The sequence below is a fragment of the Molossus molossus genome, unplaced genomic scaffold, assembly GCF_014108415.1.
Source record: "Molossus molossus isolate mMolMol1 unplaced genomic scaffold, mMolMol1.p scaffold_m16_p_4, whole genome shotgun sequence".
Taxonomy (NCBI): domain Eukaryota; kingdom Metazoa; phylum Chordata; class Mammalia; order Chiroptera; family Molossidae; genus Molossus; species Molossus molossus.
The window spans coordinates 46747720-46757814 of NW_023425377.1; positions in this window are offsets into that span (position 1 = coordinate 46747720).

Consider the following 10095-nt stretch of genomic DNA (forward strand, 5'->3'; position numbering starts at 1 on the left):
TGACAAGGCTCAGAATTTCTATTCAGTGGCTATGAAGGAAGCCTGTTGTGCATCTGAACTGCTTCCTCATGTGCATGTCTTGCTGTCACTTGCCCTGTGCTAGGTGCTTGACTACATTACTTGATTAATCTTTATAACAAACCTCTGAGTTGGGTTCTGCTGTAATGCCCATTTTGTAGATGAAGAAGAGCTTGCTTTCTACCTCACTCTGGTTCATTCTTCAACAAACATGTTTTTTTTTTTTTTTAATTAGAACTACATTAAGGCCTAATTTAGGGTACACTTTATATGGTGAAATGCACAAGCCTTATGTGTGTAGCTTACTGAATTTTCCATAAATATATACCTTTGTATAACTAAAACCCTAACCAAGATCCAGAACATCTTCATCACTCTAGAAAGTTCCCTCTTGCCCCCTCCAAGTCAGTCCTCTCCAGACATGACTATTGATCTGGTTCCTGTCACTGTAGATTAGTTTATGTCTTTAGAACTTCATGTAAGTAGAATGGCTAGCTGTGTAAATGCCTCCTTCTTTTACATGGCATCATGTTTTTGATATCCAACCCATTGTGTTAGTAGTCTGTCTTTCCCCCTCCAGACTTATTGATATATAATTGACATATAACATTGTGTAAGCTTAAGGTGTATAATATGATTATTTGATACATGCATATATTGCAAAATGTTTAATAAGATCAGTTACATCCTTCACCTACATAATTGCCATTTGTTGTTGTTATGATGAGGACGTTGAAGCTCTACTCTCATAGCAACTTTCAAGTATAAGATAGGAACAGATTGTTAAATTAGTCACCTTGATGTACATTAAACTCCTGGAACTTATTCATCTTATAACTGAAAGTTTGTACCCTTTGACCAACATCTTTCCATTTTCCCCAAACTCCAGCCCCTGGCAACCACCATTCTACAATCTCTTTCTATGTATTTGACTTTTTTAAAGATTCCACATATAAATGAGATCATGAAACATTTGTCTCTCCCTGTCTGGCTCATTTCACTTACTTAGCTTGATGCTCTCCAGATCAATTCATGTCCCAAATGACAGGATTTCCTTATTTTTTATGTCTGAATAATATACCACTATATATCACATTTTCTTTATCTATTCATCTACCTTTAGTAGATGAAGAAGAGCTTGCTTTCTATCTCACTTTGGTTAATTCTTCAACAAACGTGTATTTTTCTTTAGGTTGTTTCCATGTCTTTCCTACTGTGACTAATGCTTCAGTGAACATAAGGGTGTCTTTTTTGTTGTTGTTTTTTGTTAATTCTCACCTGAGGCTATTTTTCCATTAATTCTTAGATAGAGTGGAAGGGAGGGGGAGAGAGATGTGAGAAAGACACATCGATTAGTTGCCTCCTGCATGATGCTGACCAGCACCAGGAATTGAACCTGCAACTCAGGTACATGCCCTTGACCGGGAATCAAACCCATAACACTTCAGTCTGCAGGCTGGTGTTCCAACTGCTGAGCCAAAGTGGCCAGGGCCATAGGCATGTCTTAAAAAATTACTACTGTGAATGTATAGTAGTTTTTGAAACCTGATCTTTTGAACAAAACTGACTTCTGAGTTCCAGCCGCCTTAGTCTCCCAAAGGCCAGCTCTTTCCAGAAGGGGCTTTTGGACACACTTTTCACTCTGTCTGGTCTTTCTTTTCCTTCCTCTTGGTTCTGGCTTACTCTGCTCTCACAGAGTCTCCCTGTGGAGGAGCAGGGATGTGCACACCACCCCTGTCCCACCAGTGTCTAGCACAGTGCCTGGCACAAAGTAGACATGCCATTTGTTGAACACAGAAGTGGCATTGGGCCTCACGAGGGCATGTTCTGTCTCGAGCTCCAATAACAGTGCTGAAAGTAAATAGCCACGGTAATTATTTTACTTCCCCATATTTTCCTCATGTGGAAACAGGCTCAGAGATGTAGAGTGGCTTGCCCAACTAGGTCACACAGCCAGGAAATGACAGAGCTGTAAAGTGAACCCAGGTCTGCCTGGCTGCGACGCTTGCCTGTGATGGTGGTGGGGAGTGATTGTAAGAGTCTGAGGGAAGGGGGGGAAGGGCGGGGGCTGTCCCAGAGCAGAGAGAGCAAGTGGGGTCTGGTGCTCCCAGAATGCAAGCCCAGTGGAAGTGGCCAAGGCAGCTCTCAACTCAATAAAACACATACACCCGGGGCCATTGGGTGGTAGCCATGGAAGGAGGTGAGCTCTTCATCACTGGAAATGTGCAAGCTATGGCAGAACAGCAACTTGGAAGGGAGTGTTTTAGAGACGATGTGTGCACTGGAAAGGAGCTCAGGGGTCTGGGTGGGGGGAAGGCGTTGGTTTCTTGGGTCTCTAAGTTCTTTCTAGGGTGAGACACTATGAATTTCTGACACCAAGGGGCTGTTCTTGAACAGAGCAGTGAAGGAATTTTGTACTCTGCAAAGCCATGTGCAACATGAAGGGATGACTGGGAATTTGAGAAGGGACTGGACACATTTTCAGCACTGGGCGACCTTCAGTGCAGGCTCTCCAGGTGGCCTCTGAAGCCATACACTTGGTGAGTGTTGTGGGGGGTCTCCATGTTGTTGATGAAGTGGCAGCTCAGAGAGGAATGGCTTGTTCAATGTCATACAGCTAGGGACAAGTGAGGACTTGATTAATTTCTGAACATATAGTGGGTGCGCACAGCAAAGACAGGAAATGCAAAGTTTTTCTGTTTCAGATTTAAAAACTACCACCCAAGACAGTGGCCACAACACAAGGCTGATGTGCATCTGAATCACTTCCTCATGCACATGTCTATTGCCTTCCCTGTGCTAAGTGCCTGGCTGCATTACCTGACTAATTTTTTTTTTTTTTTTATCCTCACCTGAGGACATTTTTCCATTTTTTTGTACAGATAGAGTGGGAGGGAGAGAGAGGAAGAGAGAGAGAGAGAGAAACATCAACGTGAAAAAGACACATCGAGTGGCTGCCACCCCCACGACCATCCGGGGCCGGGGACAAACTGCAACCGAGGTACATGCTCTTAGCGGGAACCGAACCCGGGTCTCTCCGGACCGCAGGCCGATGCTCTAACCACTGGGCAAAACTGGCCAGGGCTGCCTGACTAATTTTTATTAACTGAGTTGGGTTCTGCTGTTATGCTCATTTTACAGATGAGAACATTGAATCTCAGAGAGATGAGCTGCCTTGCCCAAGGCCACTAACTGGTAAGTAATGGACAGGGGATTAGGACCCAGGTAATCTAAATTCACATCCTAACCTCTTAGTCTCACTGTCTGCCTGGCCACCAGCTGCTTCCTGAGTGACCCTGGGCCTTGGCCTAAGCTTCTTAGATGCCTTGTGGCAGGCAGACATATGCCCCCTTGAGATGGGAGGGCACCATCAGGCCTCACCTGGCTCATCCAGATGCTGTCCAAAGGTCTGGGAAGGCCAGGACACACCCTCTGGTGGCCAGAGCAGTGACTCAGAGCTGATGGTCTAGCACTCAGCACTAGGGGAGGAGGGGAGAGCTGGGAGTTGGCAGAGAGGCCAGCTGATTCCCTTGCTCTGGGGCTGACCTGCAGCCTGGAATGGAGTCACCTGCCTGTCCTGCTAGCAGTTAGGTCACCAGCCATTCCACCACCCACTCCAAACACTAACATTTGCTGAGACTTTACACTAGCTTGGGCACTGTGCTTGGGACTTTGAATGTGTGACTTCATTTAATCCTTCTGAGGTAGGTTTCATACATTACCCACAATTTACAGATTGTGGAAACTGAGGCTTAGAGAGGTTCTGTAAGTCCCACCACAACTGAATGCAGGCCCTGACCCCTGAGCCTGATCTCTGCACAACTGCCTTATAATAGTCATATCAAGTGTCGTCCACCTCCTGCAGCATCCTCTCCTTGGAGACACATGGAAGACACCTCTCAGGTATCAGAACTCAGAATTGTACCATAGCTCCCAGATTCTGGTACGTTCTCTCTCATCTTTTTTTTTTTCCTTTTTTAATGGATGGATGCTGAACTTAATGGATCCTGTTTCCCTTTTACCTTGCCTTGGAATTCAATTCATGGCCCACCTCTGACAAATGTCCAAAATTTAGGGGACAAATATTTAAATAGTTTGAGGACTCTATTCAGGTCTAGATTCTCCTCATTTTTCTCGCTTGTTTTGTCTTCACCCAGGTTTCTTCACCTTTTAAGCTTGTAGTATTTAAAAAGTATTATTTTTATTGTGGTAAAATACACATAATATAAAATTTACTATCTTAACCATTTCAAATGTACAGTCAGTGGCATTAAATACTTTTACACTGTTGTGTAACCATCACTATCATCTGTCTTCAGAACTCATTTCATCTTGCAAAACTGAAAACTCTGCCCATGAAATAATAGCTTCCTGTTTCCCCCGCCCCTCAGCCCCTGGCAGCTACCATTCCACTTTCTGCCTCTATAAATGTGACTACTCTAGATCCCTCATAGAGTAGATTCAAGGTCTTTTTTGTGGCTGGCAGTCTTTTTTGAGGACATTAGTATAATGTTCTCAAGGTTTATCCATGTTGTAGCATGTGTCAGAATTCCTGCCTTTTTAAGGTTGAATGATATTCCATTTGTGTATATATCACCTTTTGTTAATCCATTATCTGTTGATGGACACTTGGGCTGCTTCCACATTTTAGCTGAATGATGCTGCTGTGAAAATGGATGTACATGCATGTCTGTTTTGATAATTGTTTTGAATTTGGGCAGTTGGGGAACAAAGATCCCTGTTAAATTTAGTGCCTGGCATACAGTAAGTACCTGATACATATCTACTGAGTGTGAGTCAGGTGTGGCTCCTGCCCACAAGGAGAGGGTCACTCAGGGTTATGATAAGACAGTGTGGGCTTGTGTCCTGAGAAAGCTGCAAGTTCAGTGTCCTGGGGGTCCAGACAGTGGTGGTGATTTCCCTGCTACATGCCAGGCCCCATACCTGGAATGGCATCTCCATTATTTGGTTTTATCTTCACAAGGATCCTGTGATGTAAGTAATATTATTTCCTCCAAGTTATGAATGCAGATGTGTGATATCATGCTACAGGGAGAGGAAGATCAGGCTCCCAGGGAGGGTCCTACCCTCTGAGGGCCTCAGCCGGGCATAATCACAATACCCAAGCTCAAGGCTGGCCTCATTCCTCTGTGGAAACCTCATGTTTGTTTGTTACACTATTTTACTAGTTCCCTCTCCTGACCTCACCATCTCGCACCTTCTCCACAGGTCCCTTGAAGACTCTTGTATCGGGGAGGGGACCAAGGGCACGGATGTTGCCCAGGACATCCACTGTCACCCTTCCCTCCTCCTGCCTGCCCAGGTACTCTGGGCTCAGGCTCTGCCAGGCCCTCTCTCTTGTGGCCTGGACCTCCATCCACGGAGCACTGAAGCCTGTCGCCAAGGTCCTGCCCCCTCCCGAGCTGTGGTCGGTGACCTTGGAGAAGTCTTCCTCATCCCAGGAGGTGTGGCCTCTGGCAGGGTTAATGATTGCTCAGGGGAGGTGCAGATAGTGCCAAAGTCTGTCAGCTGCACATTGAAGGCCCCAGAAGGTGCCCATCTGTGTCTGCTGGTACCTGTCCACCGCTTCCACAGTCCCTTCCGGGGCACAGGTAGGGACCACACAGCTTGGCTGCAGCAGGGTGTGGGGTCTCCTGCCAGGTGTAGGGACCCAGTGGGGTCGTTGGGGCCAAGGCGAGCTTTGGGGGGACCACAACAGTTGGGTGGGAGAGAGCACAAGGAGAGAGCATGGGCTCTGGGTTGGGCAACCCTGGAGTGAGTCCCAGCCTGGCTGTCAGGCCTCAGTTTTCTCTGCAGTGTGGGGCCTCCCTTCCCTTCCAAGGCCTTGGGTCATTTGGACCCACTGAGGATTCTTCACAGGATGGGAGGGAGGCAGGTCCCCCAGGAAAATGAGTTAACCTGCCTAGGCCTCTTTCACAGGAAGCTTGAGGGGGTGAAGTCATGGTGGCTGAGCCTAGGGCCCCAGAGCTTGAGGAGAAAGAGCTGGGCTCTGACTGGTCTTTTTGGGTTCAGATCCTAGCTCCATCCTGAGTGTGGGTGGGCTCGGAAACTCTTCTGGGCCTCAGTTTCTTCGTGTGTAGAATGGGGATGGTGATACTACAGGAGGGAAGGTGGAGAGCCCCTGAAGGAGGCTTGGGCCTGTGGTCAATGACCAGCTTTGGTGCCACCTCAGCCAGCACTAGGAAGTATCTGGTTCAGCCTACCGACTGGTTCACTCCCAACCCTGGCTCATTCCCAGACCGTGACACATGTCTTTGCCCTAGTGTACCAGGGGAGACTCGGCTGAGAACTGGGGCCAGGCTGGCCTCTTCCTTGAGGCAGGATCTGCTGGATTGGGCACCAGGTCAAAGCAGGGGCTCAGGGCACATTGGGATCTGACTGATGGAAACAGGCCGTAACCAATATGTGGACTGACTCTGTGGTCCTTATCCTCACATCATTTATCAGCAGGAAAATAGAGTAAGGGCTTGCCTGGGGTGGCACAGTGAGTACGTGAAATGCTGGAATCTGAAGCCGGGACCATTTGGCTCCATATCTGTCGGTTAGTGATGCCGCCTGGGGGATGCGCATGGAGGGGGCTCCTGGCAGGGTGCCCGGTACCGTGGGGTCCACATCCTTGCCGTCCTTCCCTGTAGGCACAGGTACGGCCCCTAGGGAGTCAAGTGGAGCCCAGACCAAGGCTCGCCCATGGACTCCTGGTTTTCTGCCCTTACCCTGGGCATCCCTCTCTGAGCTTCGTTGAGCCTCAGTTTCCTCACTTAGACCCGGGAATGACTGTTCCTACAGCTAGGAAACAACTGTGGGGAGTATATGAGAAAATGGAAGTGAAAGTTGTGAGCTAGAGGAATCAGTGGTGGTGGTGGCTGAGTCTGCCTGATGAATGAGGAGGGCCCCCTCCCTCTCTAGCCCTTTAGAGGGCCCTGGGAAGGCCTGGGGTCCCCACTCCCTGTGCCTCCAAATTCTAGAAAGTCTTAAAGCCATGGGCTGTTGAGAGGTGTGGTGATGCCTCCTCCCATGGCGGCTGAGGAGCCGGGAGTGGGTGTGTCCGGCCAAGCCAGGGCCTGCACGTCTCATGGGGTGGGGTCCAGAAGCCATCCTAATTCACTGGTGTCCCCGTCTGATCCTTCCCCAAGCACTTTTTGAGAGTAGGGAAAGGGAGTGGGGAGGAAGCTGTAATTTCTAGAATGTAGATTGTCCCATTATTTAGAAGGCAAACGGAGAAACAGAGAGGAGGAAAGAGCCCCGGGAAGGGCTGGAGTAGGACCATGCCTCCTTCCCGTGCCTGGGGCTGCCAGGCACAGCCACGCCTGGGGCACGCACTGGCCTGGGCCCCATCAAGGGCAACTCCACTGTCAACATAAGAAACGTCCAAACCTGTAGAGAATTTTTATGAGTTTATTTGAGCCAAACTGACGACAATTGCCAAACTGATGACAATGGATTGAGAAAATGCTCCAGAAAATGACAGTTTATCTCTATTTTATACATTATAATCAAAGGAAGAGGCGTAAGGAGGGAAACATGAAATCTACTGGTGATAGGTTAGGGAGGTGGGAGAAAGCAAAGTGGGGAAACCTCTGAGATTGGATACAAAGTAAACCAGAGAGACACATCCTTCTCTTACATTGGCGGGTGCAGGGTAGTTAACAATGAACGTTACAGCACACAGAGAGGATGTGTGGGAGAACAAGGTAACAATGAGGGTTCTGTGGTCCTGTGGGAGATTGTGCCCTGAGGGTCTGGGGGAGGGGGATTACCCTGGCATTCTAAAGGTTATGTTATTGTAGATGCAAAAAGATAATAGACAGGATCAGCTGAGGTAAAGATTGACCTTTGTCAAGGAAGATACCAGCCTAGGACATGACTACCCTACATGACTCACCTTTAGTTAGGAAGTTTTAATTTCGGACCATCCTATGTGGTTACTTTAGGTCTCTGAGTTTGTAAGGCCACCATGCAGGCCTCCCTGAGCTTGTCAGGTTAGCATGCAGCCCCTTTTCGTCTACACCATTTACATCTTGTCCATTTGCACCTGGTCTGCCAGCTGCCCCTGCTGGTGTACCAAGAGGAGGGGCCGGAGGAGGGGTCACTGGTGCCTGAACATGGCTCCATGCCTGCCCTGCCCTTAGAGGACAGAGTGACTCCGCATATAGCAGAAGGCAAGGGGAGGCATCCTGGGCAGAGGGGACACATATGCAAATGCCTGGAGGAAGGACAACGTAGGGTGTGGACTGAGAGCAGGAGCATTCAGTGCCACTACCAGAACAGTGTGTGTGGGGAGAGGGCCTGTGAGGACCTCGCCTGCCTAGCCTGCCAGGCCGAAGGGCAGGAATCGTGTCTGGAAGCCAGTGGAGGTTTGAGCCTGGGGGTGGCTGTGCCCAGTGATGTGGGAATGCTCACTGGTGGGGCAGGTGTACCCTGTGCCTTCCCCAGCTCACAGAGTTAGGTGACCAAATCCAGAGAATGACTCTCTGAACCATAGAACTTTGGCCTCATTATGATCAAATGAGTGTATGCTTGTAAAAGTCTCTGTGAGAAGAGGAGGTTGCATAAAACCCAGGGCCATCCTGGGAAATGCAGGAAGGAGGAGCAAGAAAGAACACTGGGCTGGGAGTCGGAGGGCTAGCATCCCAGCTTGGGCCCCAACTGGTTTGGGGACTTGGGCAGGAATGCTAGTTTTCTCTGGGACTCAGGCATAAGGGAGGTTGACAACAATCTCTTCCTTCCAGGAGGATGGTAAGGACCAGATACAGGAAAAGACTGTGTCAAGACCCTTATGTGGCCTTGACCAGGTAGCTCAGTTGGTTAGAGTGTTGTCCCAATACACCAGGTTGCAGGTTCGATCCCTGGTCAGGGCACATACAGTGAATGCATAAATAAGTGGAACAACAAATCGGTTTCTCTCTTTCTCTTGGGGAAAAAAAAAAAAAAAAAAAAAAAAGACCCTTACGCAAATGTATAAGGTTACTGTGCTGCTATGAGTAAGGCTTCTTGAGGTCCCTTGAGAATGGTGACAGGGATAGTTGGAAGAAATTTTGATGAGCTGCATGTAAGAAGGGGACCGTGTAGGTGGAGGCCTCAGGGATCCTGCAGAATAAAGTTCCTGATTGAGGCTGTTCTCCCTGACTTCACCCCTAGAGGCTCTGCAGGCTGGGGGTAGGTCTGACCCATGAGGAAAAGAAAACCAGAAGCCTAGAAAGAGGGAACACAGGCTTCCTGCTTTGGGTTCTGATCCCATTAGTGACTGGATCATGTCCCTTCCCTCCGGGACCACAGTATGCTAAGGACTAAATTGTATGAGACCAAGTGCCATCCACAACATGTGGCTGGGCCAGCTCCCTGCCCCTCAGGGCTGGATCCCAGGGCAGGATTCCCCTGTTTCCTCAGTTGCACTGAGGTGAACTTTGTCATGGTGAGGAGCACACCTTGCATACCTGTGGCTGCATACTTTGTAACATTGTCCTGTGGCTGCTGACTCACCTCTAAAGGAGGGGACAAAAGAGGTGGGAGGTTAGGTCCAAGATTACTCCACAAGGGGATGCCAGGGCAAGCCACATCCAGCCAGCATTCAAGTGCCCTGGACTTTGCTCCCACGGTGGATGCCAGCACCTACCACCATCACCAACACCCACCTCCACTGCATCTCTGTGGTGGGCCTGCCAGCACCATCATCTCCACCTCACAACCAGCAACACTACCACCAGCTCCATCTGCCTCTTTACCCTTGTCATCACAAACATTACCAAGGTGTCCATACTTACCTCTCACCACCACCATCCCCACTTCCATCCCCACTGCCATCTCTACCCCAAACTGAACTGTTGTTGTGTCCCACCCCTGCCTCTCTGGCCAGCTCGAGGACTGCCTCAGTCACTGTACTTGACCTGTTACACCAGCACCTACAACAGCATGGCGTTCATCTCACTGAGGACTGTGGCTCACACACATGATTCTGAGGACTGAGGACTTATTCATTCCTCCTGAGAAGCTGGGTCCATCTGCATTTTCCAACCTGGCTGAGTGTAGCCCTACTGTCCAGCACATAGGCTGTCCCCA